Source organism: Balaenoptera ricei, chromosome 1, assembly GCF_028023285.1.
Source record: "Balaenoptera ricei isolate mBalRic1 chromosome 1, mBalRic1.hap2, whole genome shotgun sequence".
Lineage (NCBI taxonomy): Eukaryota > Metazoa > Chordata > Mammalia > Artiodactyla > Balaenopteridae > Balaenoptera > Balaenoptera ricei.
This window is the reverse complement of record NC_082639.1, coordinates 46460401-46474452: the sequence shown is the minus strand read 5'-3', so window position 1 is coordinate 46474452 and position 14052 is coordinate 46460401. Positions and strand designations below refer to the sequence as shown.

Here is a 14052-nt window from a genome sequence, read left to right as displayed (position 1 = left end):
GGCTTCCCTTCACATCCATGCCATGTTAATAGCTACCATTTATTGGTCACTATCTACATGCCAGGCATAGCACAAAAAGCTGTATTGTGTTTTCTGACTTAATCTTCACAGCCCTATGGGTTATGAATCACAACGACCATTTTTAAAGATGAGAAAACTGAGTCACAATGAGGTTATATAAACTGTATGAGGCAGTACAGATAGAAGAGGCTGCAGTTGGTTTCACACCCAGGTCTACGTGACTCCAACATGACTCCATGTTCTCTCTGTCACATCAGGCTGCTTCCCAGTGAACTGGATAAGTAACTATAAAGTGATCATTAACGTGTCAACATGCAGGGAATATTCTGGATCATGCTTGGATCTCTCTAGAATCCACTGTTTTGATGATCATTCTTTGCTTTGGAGTCTACATGACTCCAAAGCTCATGTTCTCTCTTTCACATCAGGCTGCTTCCCAGTGAACTGGATAAGTAACTATTAAGTAATCATTAACGTGTCAACATGCAGGGAATATTCTGGATCATGCTTGGATCTCTGTAGAATCCACTGTTTTGATGATCATTCTTTGCTTTGGAGTCTACATGACTCCAAAGCTCATGTTCTCTCTGTCACATCAGGCTGCTTCCCAGTGAACTGGATAAGTAACTATAAAGTAATCATTAATGTGTCAACATGCAGGGAATATTCTGGATCATGCTTAGATCTCTCTGGAGTCTACTGTTTCGATGATCATTCTTTGCTAGACCCCTACACTGGAAATCATAATGTAATTTGATATTATCATCCTCAAGGCAAAAATTTCAACTCCCCTATCTTCAGCTTTAAGCCCACCTCTGCTATTACTCACCTTGGGCAAGTTTCTTAACTTCCTTCACCCTCAACTTTCTAATCTATAAAGTGGGAATAATAATAGAGCCCCACTTAAAGGGCTATAATTTTAAAAATTAAATGAGCTAATATATGGACAAATCCCTAGTACAATACCTGGGACCTAGTAAGTATCTAATAAATGTTACCTATAATTATAAAAATAATAGATTATTATTAAATGAGGAAGTAACCTATTTCCAGCTTAGATGTCCTTGCTGTGATCTCTTTCCTCCCCTACATGCTTCCCACCTCATATCACCCTTGGTACAAAAGCTATTTGGAGACTATTTCTGCCCAAGGATAGGAATGTGGGAAGACAGCAAAATGAAAGCAATCAGGCTATAAAAATTCCTCTTTGCCAAGATGGCTCTGAGCCAGGCCTGCTGGCAGTCAGAATGTATGAACCAAGGGGAGATGAAGGGTACAGTTGCCTTCAGAAAATGCCACTGCCAGGATCAATCTCTGGCCTGGAGTCAGAGCTCTCTTCCTCAGTGACAGGGCAAGCTGGACTGGACAAGCAGCCTCTGTTGCCCCAGAGGCCACCGCAGAGGTCAGGCCCTAATCCCCAAGTATCACCCAGCCTGGCACTCCCACCAGCAGAGTGAGGACAGAGCCAGGGCCACCAGGTAGGTCCCCTGTCACAGGGCTGGACATTCTGGGCCAGGATGTAACACACCCATTCCCAAGCAGGCCAGAGGGGTGCTTCCCCAACGTACCTAGAGGCAAGGTAACAAGGGTGAGTCATCAGAATAGTCATGACCAAGCCAAAGGCAAGGGCCGGAAAGAGAATCCAACCTTCCAGATAAAGGAAAAGCAAGTGAAAAGGTCCTCAGGGAGGAGGGCGGGTGAAGAGTAAACAGAAAGGCACCGTGAGCAGGACAGCAGAGAGCCAGGGCAAGAATGGTTCCAGGTGAGGCATGAGGCGGCAGACTAGGCCCTCAGGATCTTCTGGCTGTATCGAACATTTTCATTTTCACCCTAAAGTAAATGGAACATTTTAAGCAGAGAGACGTGATTAGATTTACATTTTTTTAAACGATTCACTCAACAAACACTCTTGAGCACCTACAACAAATTATGCAAGATACTAAGAAGAGACTGTGGAAAAAATAACACTAACTGAGCACTCAGTTTTGCAGGGCAGTAAGACTAATCACCAAAATGATCATCATACCATGTGGAAAGTTAATGCTTCATAAGAAAAGCTTTGTAAATGGAGTATATGTGATTCAAAGGCAGAAGAGGGTGTTTCTAAATGAGGGATATGGAAAACTTCATGTAGAAGGTGGAAGAGGCATTTATACATGTGGGTATAATGTAGCCTAGTGTAGTGCAGACATTGTAGAGTGTTGACACTAGTGTCTGATGGCCTGCGCCCAAAGCCTGGCTCTAGCACTTACATAAGAGTTGTGAGACCTTGGGGCTTCCCTGGTGGTGCAGTGGTTAAGAATCTGCCTGCCAGTGCAGGTAAACACTGTTTCCTTGGATAGTGCTCAAGGAGAATTGCTGTCTTTAAAAGCACATCTCAGGACTTCCCTGGTGGTGCAGTGGTTAAGAATCCGCCTGCCAATGCAGAGGACACGGGTTTGATCCCTGGTCCGGGAAGATCCCACATAAAGATCCCACGTAAAGACACGGAGGGCTTGAAAGCGGAAGAGCAAAGCAGCTTCATTTGGCTGGAGACAAAGTGTGTTAGAAGAACTATGTAGTCAAGAAGGGTATTAACACTTTTTGAATGTTTACCAGGTACCAGAACTCTACACACATTAATACATTTAATCTTCACAACAACCCCACAAGGAAGGTGGGATTTCTTTCATTTTGCACACAAGGAATTTGGTGCTCTAAGACGTTGAGCAGCTTGACCAAGTTTGTAACTGGAAGAGAGAGGAACTGAACCCGAAACATCTCACTCCAAATTTCACACCTGCTCCACTCTGACCACACTTACGCTGCCCCCCACCACACACACACACCACCAGAATGGGACAGCATCTTCTCCTGAGCGAATGCCCCACGTTCCCCAAGCACATAAGGCTTTGATCACTGAGGACATTCCAGAGCCTGATCCACGCCTGGGAAGGTAGTTCTGAAAAAGGTACTCCAAAAACACTTTGAGCAAAAAGACATTGTCAGACCAAGTACAATGCCTTCCAAAGGGGGCTCTTTGAGGAGTTCCACATTCATTTGGATGTGCAAGACCTCTGGTGGTGGGCTTCCCTGGTGGCTCAGTGGTTGAGAGTCTGCCTGCCAGTGCAGGGGACCCGGGTTCGAGCCCTGGTCTGGGAGTAACCCACATGCCGTGGAGCAACTAGGCCCGTGAGCCACAATTACTGAGCCTGCGCGTCTGGTGCCTGTGCTCCGCAACAACAGAGGCCGTGATGATGAGAGGCCCGTACACCGCGATGAAGAGTGGCCCCCACTTGCCGCAACTAGAGAAAGCCCTCACACAGAAACGAAGACCCAACACAGTCATAAATAAAAATAAAATAAATAAATAAATAAAAAATAAAATAAAAAAAAAAGATCTCTGGTGGTTTTTAAAGCATCAGTCATGTTACTTTACATTCACACCTCTATGTTACCTTGGAATGGTAGCAAATTAAGCCGGAATCAGCTATTCACACTGAATGATTTTATAAAGCTTGCCTCGTTCCCACAGCTCGGCTACTTTAAATGCAAGCTACTTGCCTAAGGAAGCAGATATGGTGGAAACTGCATTAAAAGAAGGTGCCATAAATCAACTCCAAGATCCTGGACCCTTTCCTTCCAGAATTCCCTTTTCATTGATTCTCCTAGTTCTCAGTCAAGTTAAAAAAAAAAAAAGATATTGCAGAGTATGGGCAAGAAAATGTTACTTCTGTCCAAAAAGAACCACTAATGACTGAAATGTGCCTTTTATATGGTAGAGTAAATTCTACCAGGAGAAAACAAACAAACAAACCAGCATGTCTTTGAGAATGAAAATCGACAGTTGAGAGAGAACTGACATTTGGCTAGTTTAAAAATAGATCCTCCAATAGAAAGAGCATCTGCTAAAAATACAAACCAGCACAGGCCCTGCTGCACTCTGAACAGGTTATTAGGCTACTCAAAAATGCCCTATTTTTAGGGCTGTGGAGCCAGGAAACACAGGCTGGCTTCAGTGGCTCAAATAAACACGTAAGACAAGGACACGCAGAGTAGTCTCCCAAGTACCTAGAAGTAAGGAGTTGTAATACCGAACAAAGTCTTCTGAGGCAAAACGATGATGTCGTAGCTTTTCTATGCTGCTGAGGTTAATGGAAAGGGGTGTGAGGTGATGACTGGATCCATTCTCATTTTGCTGGTGGATGCATGCATTGTTAGCATTGAAGGGACCGTCGAGACTGCCTAGTACCGGGCATTCGATTTGATTGGCTGCCCGGGATCTGAACCCTCTGATTCCTGCCCTGGGGAACTCTCCATTTCAGGAGGGTTGATGGCCAACAGAGCCTGCCTCCCTCTCTAGGAAGCTGTTTTCCAGTCTGCCATAGTCGTCCCCCGCCTCCATCCCCACACCTGCCCCTGCACACCAAGCTCAGGATGTCAGATGCACCTGCTCAGGTTTTTGAGTCAGAAACTAATGACACAAAGGAAAGAAAGCAGAGCATTCTTTCCGAGAGTAACAGCAAAGGCAGCAACATCCAGCTCCCAAGGGCAGCACAGACAGTGGTGCCAACAGGGGTGTCCCTTGCCCACTCCCGGCAGGGGCACAAGCTGTGTCGCTCAGCGTTCAATGGCCCGGTGGGTAGCTGTGCTGGCTTCGAGGGAGTTTGGCCCCTCACTGAGATGCTGGCCTCGGTTCTGCCCGTTCAGTCTTCCCTGGTCTTACCAGTTCTCTCCGTCTGGTTCTTCAAGCTTGCTAGGAATCCTGTGAGCTGGCCAACAGCCCTTCAATCAGTTCATTTTCTGTTGAAATTGCCCAGGGGCAATATTTGTTCTTTGCAGCTAAGAGCCCTGACTGCTATAGTAATCCAACTCTGTTATTTTACAGGTGAAATTAAGAATGAGAGGGAAAAACACACAGCTAGTTAGCATCAAATCCAGGCCTCAAAAGCAAGTCTCCTGGCAGAGTTTGGGCACTTGCTCCCTCAAGGCGCAGCCTTACAGAGGCTCAGAGGGCACCTGTGGACATGCCCTCTGTCCCTGACAGGCCCTTTCCGTTCTTTCCTGCCCAGAGGTCACCACTGTCATGGCCCACCCACCTAATTGTCTACGTCTTTTCCGAGTCATTCCAAATGTCATAACCCACCTGCCCTCGGTCACTTTCCCCCTGAGCCCTTCCAGGTTACAAAGTCTCCTTTCTTCCAAAACATATTTACTGAGTACCTACCATGTGCCTGACACTACCCTAAGCACTAGGGTTCCCATAGTGAGAAAGCAGAAATGGACTCGGATATCACAAGTATTACGGTATAGAGGGAAAGACAGGTATGAATCAAATAATCAGGCAAGCATATAATTACAAACTTATTATAAGCATAAGCTGTTATGACTGCATATAACGGAGAGGTCTTATCTAGCCTGGAATTCAAGAAAAACTCCCTGAGAAGGTAGTGTTTGAAATGAGATTGAAAATCAATTAAGTTCATTTGGTGAAAAGAGGGGAGGGAGAATTCTAGGGAGAAGGATTAGCACTCCACAGGTCCTGAAACAGAAGCACAAAAGTGGGCAGCACAAAAGAAAGCCAGTGTGTCAGAGCAGGGGGTAGAGTGAAAAGAGCTGGGCTGAGACGTGGGAGGATGGAGCTGGGTCATTCAGGGCCTTAGGCCTTGTTAAGGATTTTGCTCGGGGCAGCAGGCAGCCGCTGAATGATTTTAAGCAGAGGAAAGACGCAGGTCATGCTGTATTTGGAAAAGATGGCTGTGGCTGCCCTGTGGAGAATGAATTGGAGAAGAGACGACAGTGAACATATGCAAACAAATTAGCAGTCCATTGCCATGGTTCAAGGGAGAAGTGATGGTAGCGTTGGAGAAGGAGCGATGTGATCAGACTGGAGAGAGATTCGAGAAAAATCTGCAGAACTTGGTGGCTGGGGAGACTGGCGAGAAGATATTAAGAATGATGCTGCATTTCTGGGTAGATAGTGGAGCTATTTGCCAGAATAGACACTGTAAAAAGGCCCGTTTTGACCCAGGACACCGTAAGTTTGGTTTTAAATAAACTGAAGTTGTAATACCTTTTAGACATCTCAATGGAAATGTCAAAATATATGGATCTGAGGCTCAGGAGAGAGGATTTGTCTAAGATATACTTTTTAGTGTTATTATTATATAGATGATCATTGAAGCCATGAGTGCAGATGAGTTCACTTGGGGAGAGAGTACAGAGGGATAAGAGAAAGAGGCTTAGGAAAAGACCTTAAGGATTGCACCATCTGAAGATCACAGAGGGGAGGGTGATCCAGCAAACAATACTAAGAAGGAGTAGCCAAAGGAGGAGAAAAACCACTGAGATTTCAAAAGCCCATATTCAAACAAGTATGCCTGAAATTCCTTGACCTGGCTAGTGACCAGGATAGTATTTATTGGCAAAACAACAGCACATAATTACTAGGGGCTTCGAGCTTTGCAATCAGACATTTTGTCATTCTGGTTCTGAATTAGAATCCCTAAACTTCCCAAAAATCAGGTCCCAGAGAAATGAAAAGGCAGAGCACAGAGGGTTTTTAGGGCAATGCAACTACCGTGTACAATAATGGTGGATACGTGTCATTATACATTTGTCCAAATTCATAAAATGTACAACACCAAGGGTGAAGCTTAATGTAAACTATGGACTTTTGGTGATAATGATGTGTCAATGTAGGTTCATCAGTTATGACAAAGGTACCACTACAGTGCAAGATGTTGATAATGGGGGAGGCTGTGCGATGCAGCAGCAAAAGGGCATATGGGAAATCTCTTGTGTTCAGTACGACTGTGAACCTAAAACTGCTCTAAAAAATAAAGCCTATTTTTTAAAAAAGGAGAAAAACCAGGAGAATGTTTCACAAATGCCAAGTTAGCAACTGGAGCTGGTGTCCATGGCATCAAATGCTGCTGAGAGGTCAGGTAAGCTGAGGATTGAAAGGTTGCCAATTGGCTCAAGCAATGTGGAGGCCATCGTTAATCTTAAGGAGGATCATTTTGATGGCAGCTGGAGTGGAAGCCAGGATGAAGTGAGCTGGGAGATGAGGAGTGACTAGGAGGTAAGAAAATGATGACGGCAAGAAAGAAAACAGTTCTTGTGCGAAGTCTTACTACACAGGGGAAGAGGAGGCATGGAGCGGTGGGGGAAGTGGACTCCAGGGGGAATTCTTTAGGATGTACAAGGCTTGAGCATCCTTAAATGCTGAGGAGAAGCATACATAGGAAGAAAGAAGTTGATCATGTTCTATAATATGGACTTGAAAATTGTTAGTGGGTAAAGTTAACATCACCCATCTCCCAGGAAATATTGATGTTTTTAGATGGGTGTTTGATGACTTAACCCAAATAATAGATGATGTGGGACTTCCTAGGTCATTACACTGCCCCAGGCAGAGTTCACTGCTCTGTCCTCTGTCTCCAACTCTTGACTGGTATCTTTTGCAGTACTCCCAATGTTGCAATGTGATTTATCACCCGTTTCTCCCACTCACTGCATTTCCTAAATTTGTATGTTGTACATTGTATGTTCTGTATTTTACTCGTCTTTATACCCCTGAGAAACAGGACTATGGCATTGCAGGATATCCTAGAATTGAAAGATATAGTAGCTCTGCCTGACCCATTGAACTCAATAAATACTTATTGAATGAATGAACAAGTAAACAACAACAAAAACAAGATAGAAAGAGGACCTCTGAAGGAGAACACTGGAGTTCAGAAGGGACTTTGCATGTTCCATCAAATCTCAGCCACTTGTAAGAACTCTAACTTCATCCATGTAGCTAGCCCTGGTGGCAAGATAAGCCCTGTCTTTACTCTAAACAGTATGACTTCTGACCAGCACACAGTGACAGCACTATGAGTCCATCAGGCTCTTCCAGGAGCAACCCAGGAGGAGGATGCCACAAGGCTTGACCTCAGGGATTGAAGACCTGGTGAGCTAAGTCAGCATTTCTTTGGCCAAGACAATTTCTCAGAGAACCCAGGCCTCTTAAATCAAACTTTGCCTGAATTCCAGGCAAAATGGAGCAACACTTTGGCATGAAGGGGCATAAATCATCCCAAACATAGGGTAGTTGCTTCAAATCTGGGCTGCCTGCTGCCTCTGGAGACCAGTCTAGAATGTGCTATCTTCTCTTTCTTCTTTCACTCCTCGAATAGTCCAGGTCTGGGCAACTGCATTGTTTTTTTATGAGAAAAACAAACTGTAAAGTTTCTTATCTCACCCTCTCTCCTGAATGGTCCTATCCAGAGGGAATCTGCTGCATCAAATTTTTCTTTCACCTGGAATTCAGGCACAATGTTATGAATTGGCACACTTCCCTCTTTTTGCCACCCCTGGGTACCCTCGCCTTCCTCCTGTGCCTGCTCTGTGTGCCAAGGAACTAGTTGCCGTGGACCATAGCCCTTGGGCTCCCTTGCCCTCTGGGTTCCAGGTGGGTTCGTGGAGGTACGAATGGGAGGTACTAGAGGGAGGTAGAGAGCTAAAGGAATGAGAAGTCAATATATTTCTCCATCCCTCTGTGATCCGCACATGGTTCTGGAATGGTTGCCTCCCTCCACAGCCTCAGCCCCCACTGGGGAGCCCCTCCCTCAAGACACCAGCTCCCACGGGCCCCAAGGGGTGGCAGAGACCACCACCCTGTGGCTAGCCCAGGGGTGCCTTAACCTGCCCTTACCTCTGTAAATAGTCCCTTTGTCCAATTCTCTCCTGAATTCCACCTGAGTGTACTTCTGCTTCCTGCCAGGACCCTGACTGACACACCTGGGGGACAAGGGATAAACAGTTGAAAAATCAAATGGCGATATGAATCAAGCCATAACAAACATGAGAAAAGTTTCAGGCCCTGTCAAGCGAGTAGTCCATCTTCCTTATTTACAGAAATGATTCCCCAAATCTGTCTCAAAAACTCTTTCTGAGTTACAGGGTGCCACTTGTGGTTTTCACTAATATGGGTAAAGTTCTGACTAAAAGACATTTTCAAATGTCGGTTGATTTAGATTTTTTTTCTGCAACACTGAGCAACGTTGATTAACGTGGAGAGGTCTGTTCATTTTCAAAGGATTGGTTTTTATAAATAGGCATTAAGTAAAATTGTGAAGTAAGTAAAAATCTGTGTTTCCCCTCCCCTTCCCTCCTTTTGTGCTACTCTGGGGCTCTGGATCTCTTCTTCCACAGGAAAACAAGGAGAAAAACTAGTACCCCAAGCTGTTAGTGACCCATTACAACTCTTTAAAATCCTAAAATGAAACCAAAACACTGTATATCTTGTTTTTACACACAGCACCTCTCACTCCTATTTCCCCAGTGTATAAATACACACACACACACACACACACACACACAAAACACACATACACACTGAAGCATTTGACAGAGTAGAGCATACACGCGGGCTTAAGCTTGCCCAGTAGGCACAGGACAAACTGGAAAAATAGAAATATACGTATTATATTTTTAAATTTATCTTTACACATATATATCTGGAGAAATAATGCGGAAACTGTCAAGAGAAAGTTGGATGTGTGTCCAACACACATTGTGGCCATTTGGTGATGGTGGTGGTTCAGAATAGAGACATCATTTCATCTTTCTTAAAGGTTTTCTTTTTCAAGTTTGCTGTATTGTTTATCCCTCATACTTTTGAATATCCTGTATTCCTTTCCTCTGATTCTGCTCACACTCACCTTTTTTAAATCTCTTATTCGTAACTGTAGCCAGACTGCTCCAGACAATATATCTATCTGGCTCCCCAAAACTTTCATTTTTCCATTGAAGGAAATACTGTGGTGATGGTTTGGAACTCATGAGTTATCTTTTTTTAAATTCCACTTCGAATTAATGTGGCACCTTATAGTAGCTGACAAGTAGGCATGTTAGGCGTGCTTTTATTATTTTTGAGACAAGAGAGTTACGGGAAAGACATAAACTCTATTAAGGTTGATGGATTGCTTAATACTGTACCTGTGTCGAGTACTGATGTGAGCTTAGTCATAGGAAAAGCAATCACTCACACTTCCCCCAAATAATGAAAATAGCACCAAAGTAAATGAGCTGATGGAATTGGATAAAAAGATGTAATGTACCATCACCCCAACTTCCTTTTGAACAGCTTCCGAATGCCTTAGCATGTGAGATTTTCTACGGGCTGCCTCCTACCTGTGTCTCTAACCTTCACCATATTCTCCATCTGGGCCCGGTATCCTTAAATCAGCAGGCCTCTGTGCCTTATTCCCAAACCCAATACGAGAGAGGACTCAGAGATTTGTCGCAGCCTTTATTTCTTCCCTCTTTCATTCACAAAATATTTAGCATGCATTATGTTCCACGTGCTGGAGAAAGAGGGCTTAATCCAGCCCAGAGCTGGCTGAGACCCAATGGGTAAGGCTGCCTAATTCCATAACCAGTTAGCTTTGCCTAGGCTACGCTTCCAAATTAGCCCCTACTGGTAATACAGGTGATACTTTCACTTCTCTCTTTACCCTTTTATTATATTTCTTGAAGTTGTTCAGAACCTGAAGGGCAAGAGGAATGCTGCTTATTGTGTGTGTGTGTGTGTGTGTGTGTGTGTGTGTGTGTGTGTGTGTGTGTGGAGGGGGGAAGTCCCTTGGAGTTGAGGACCAGACACTGTCTAAACCGCTAGAGATAGGACAGCATGACCCCAGTTCTAATAGAGTTTACATTCCAAAGGAGGAAGACAGTTGATAAACAAAGATCAAAGGTAAATTCAGATAATGGTAGGTGCTAGGAAGGAATGAACTGTGTAATGTCACGGAGAGTAACAGAGTGGAGGGGGATGCTTTAGACTGGGGGCAAAGGGAAGGTTCTCTAAGGAGGTGACATTGAGGTGAGTCTGAATGATAAGACATGCAGATGAGATATGTGAGGAGCTTTCCAGGAAGGAAACAGCAAGTGAAACATCTTGGGCATGTGAAAGAACACAGAGTATGCAAAAGAAGATGTGCGTGGCTTTAGCTTTACTAATAAGATGGAGAGTGAGATGAGGTCAGACACATAGTTAGGGAGAAGATGACATAAGGGAAGGAACTTGAATTTTCTTTTAATTATGATTAGTAAGTCTCCTACTGATTTTAAGTAAGAGATCTGATATGATCTGATTTACATTTTTTAACTTTTTATTTTGAGATAATTATAGATTCACAGGACTTGCATAAAACTGTACAGACAGGTCTCCTGAAACTTCACCCCTCCTCACCCTATGTTAGTATCATATAATTATACACATACAATATATAGAGTACCTATATATAACATAGTACAATAATGACACCATGAAATTGACATTGCTGCCATCCACAGAGCTTATCCAGATTTCAACAGTTCTATAGTTGTACTTGTGTGTGTGTGTGTGTGTGTGTGTGTGTGTGTGTGCGTATATAGTTCGAGGCAATTTTATAACAGGAGTAGTCTTACCACCATCACAATGAAGATGCAGAACTGTTCCATCATGTAACTCCTTTGTAGCCACTCTTCCCCCTCCCCCCAAAGCCCTAATCCCTGGCAGCCACTAATCTGTTTTCCATCTCTATATTTACAACAGTTCAAGAATATTATATAAATGGAAGCATACATTATGTAACCATTTGAAATTGGCTTTTTTGACTCAGCATAATTCCCCTGTGATCCATCCACCTGGTTGTTTATGTCAATACTTTGTTTCTTTTTATTGCAGAGTAGTATTCCATGGTATGTATGTACCATAGTTTATCATCTATTGAAGGATATCTGGGTTGTTTCCAGTGTTTAGCTATTATGAATAATATGAACATTCGTGTGCAGGTTTTTACATGAACATAAGTTTTCATTTCTCTGGAATAAATGCCCTGTTTATCATCCATTGAAGGACATCTGGGTTGTTTCCAGTGTTTAGGTATTATGAATAATATGAACATTCTTGTACAGGTTTTTACATGAATATAAGTGGTCATTTCTCTGGAATAAATGCCCAGGAGTGAGACTGCTGCATTGTACTGTAAGTGATTTTTTGGTTTTAAAAGAAACTGCTGTTTTCTAGAGTGGCTATACATTTTACATTCCCACCAGCAATGTATGATTAGTGATCCAGTTTTTCTGTATCCTCACCAGCATTTGGTGTTATCACTGGTTTTTATTTCTGCCATTCTGATAGACATATAGTGATATTTTATTTGTGGTTGTAATTTACATTTCCCTAATGGCTAATGATGTTGAACATCTTTTCATGTGCTTATTTGTCATCTGTACTTCAGTGAAATGTCTCTACATGTTTTCTGCCCATTTTCTAACTGGATCGTTTGTTTTTACTGTTGAATTTTGAGTGATCTTTGTATGTTCTAGATCGTAGCCCTTTGCTAGATACGTGATTTGCGAATATTTTCTCCCAAGCTGTAGCTTATCTTTTCATCTTCTTAACAAAGTCTTCACAGAGTAAAAGTATTTAATTCTGATGAAGTCAAATTTATCATATTCTCTTTTTTTTTTGGTCTTCTTTTTTTTTTTTTTCTTTCTTTTTTTTTGATTGTGCTTTTGGTGTGAAGTCTAAGAAGTCTTTACTTCATCCTAAGTCCTGAAGATTTTCTGTGTTTTATCTAAAAGTTTGGTGGTTTTATGTTTACATTTAAATCTTGGACTTATTTTGAGTTAATTCTGTAAGGATTAGCTCAAGGTTCTTTTATTTTTATTTTATTTTTCAATTTATTTTTTTTGCTTAAGGGTGTCCAATTGCCCTAGCACCATTTGTTGAAAAGGCTAGCCTTCTTCCATTGAATTGCATTTGCAACTTTGTCAAAAGTCACTTGGGCATATCTGTGTGTCTATTTCTGGGTTCTCTATTTTGTGCCATTGATCTATATGTTTTTCTATCAGTAGCGCACTGTCTTCACTACTGTAGCTATATAGTAAACTTAACATCAAATAGAGTGATTCCTCTGATATTACTACTCTTCCTTTTCAAACTTGTTTTAGCCATTCTAGTTCTTTTAGCTTGACATAAATTTTTAAATAAGCTTCTCTAATATAAAAAAATGCTTGCTGGGACTTTGATAGGAATTTCATTAAGCTTATAGATCAATTTGAGGGGAATTAAAATCTTTACTATGTTGAGTTTCAATAAATGAACACTAAATGAACAATAAATGAAATGGTATATCTCTCATTTGTTTAGATCTTTGATTTCTTTCATCTGCATTTTATAATTTTTAGCATACAGATCCTGTACATGTTTTGTCAGATTTATATCTAAGTATTTAATTTTCTGTGGAGCTATTGTAAATGGTATTGTGTTTTTAATTTCAGTTTAATTTCAGTTTCCACATATTTTTTGTTTGTAGATTTTCCTGGTGTGTTCAGCTTGTAAACTGCTACCTTGTTGAACTTATTTGTTCTAAGATTTTTCTTTTTTCCTCTGGGGCATTTTATTTGCATGTATGTATTACATCCCTGGAAAAAGAATCCAAGGATTTTCCCTCCTGTGTGTTTTCATCTTGCTTCTTCATGGTCCCTGATGCCAGCTGAGGTTGTCAGTACAGTGAAACCAAACTGATGGGACAGGAGCAGTTTATTGTGCTATTTTTTCTAGATTTTTGAGTTGCACATCAAATCTGAGGCTGATCATTCCACACTTATTTAGCCTGCCTATGAGGTTCACAACAATTTTCCCAGCCCTGTGATCATCGATGATTTCAAATTCGCCAGTGTAACCATGCTTCATCGTCACAGTTAGAAACCAGTTGGTGACTTTGGAGCACGGCCTAATAAGAACCTGTCACTTGCCTCTCTTTTAGGCACTGTTGACGCTCTTGAGAGCATCAGTCAGGACATTCATTCACACCATTATGGCAGCATGGAAAGGTGGCCGAGAGAGCTAGGATTTTTTTGTTTTGTTTTGAGAAATTTTCTTTGTAGATTCCTTGGGGCTGTCTACATAGACAATCATATTGTCTGCAAATCAAGACAGTTTTATTTCTTCCTTTCAAATATATATGACATTTATTTCTTTTTCTTGCTTTATTGTGCTGGCTAGAATTT

The 14052-nt window shown here is 42.2% G+C and overlaps 1 pseudogene; it reads right to left on the bottom strand.

Annotated features, from left to right (window-relative positions):
• Nucleotides 1-5659: 5659 nt before the first annotated feature.
• LOC132359278 (small ribosomal subunit protein uS8-like) lies at nucleotides 5660-13861 on the bottom strand (annotated as a pseudogene).
• Between the last annotated feature and the right edge of the window lie 191 nt (nucleotides 13862-14052).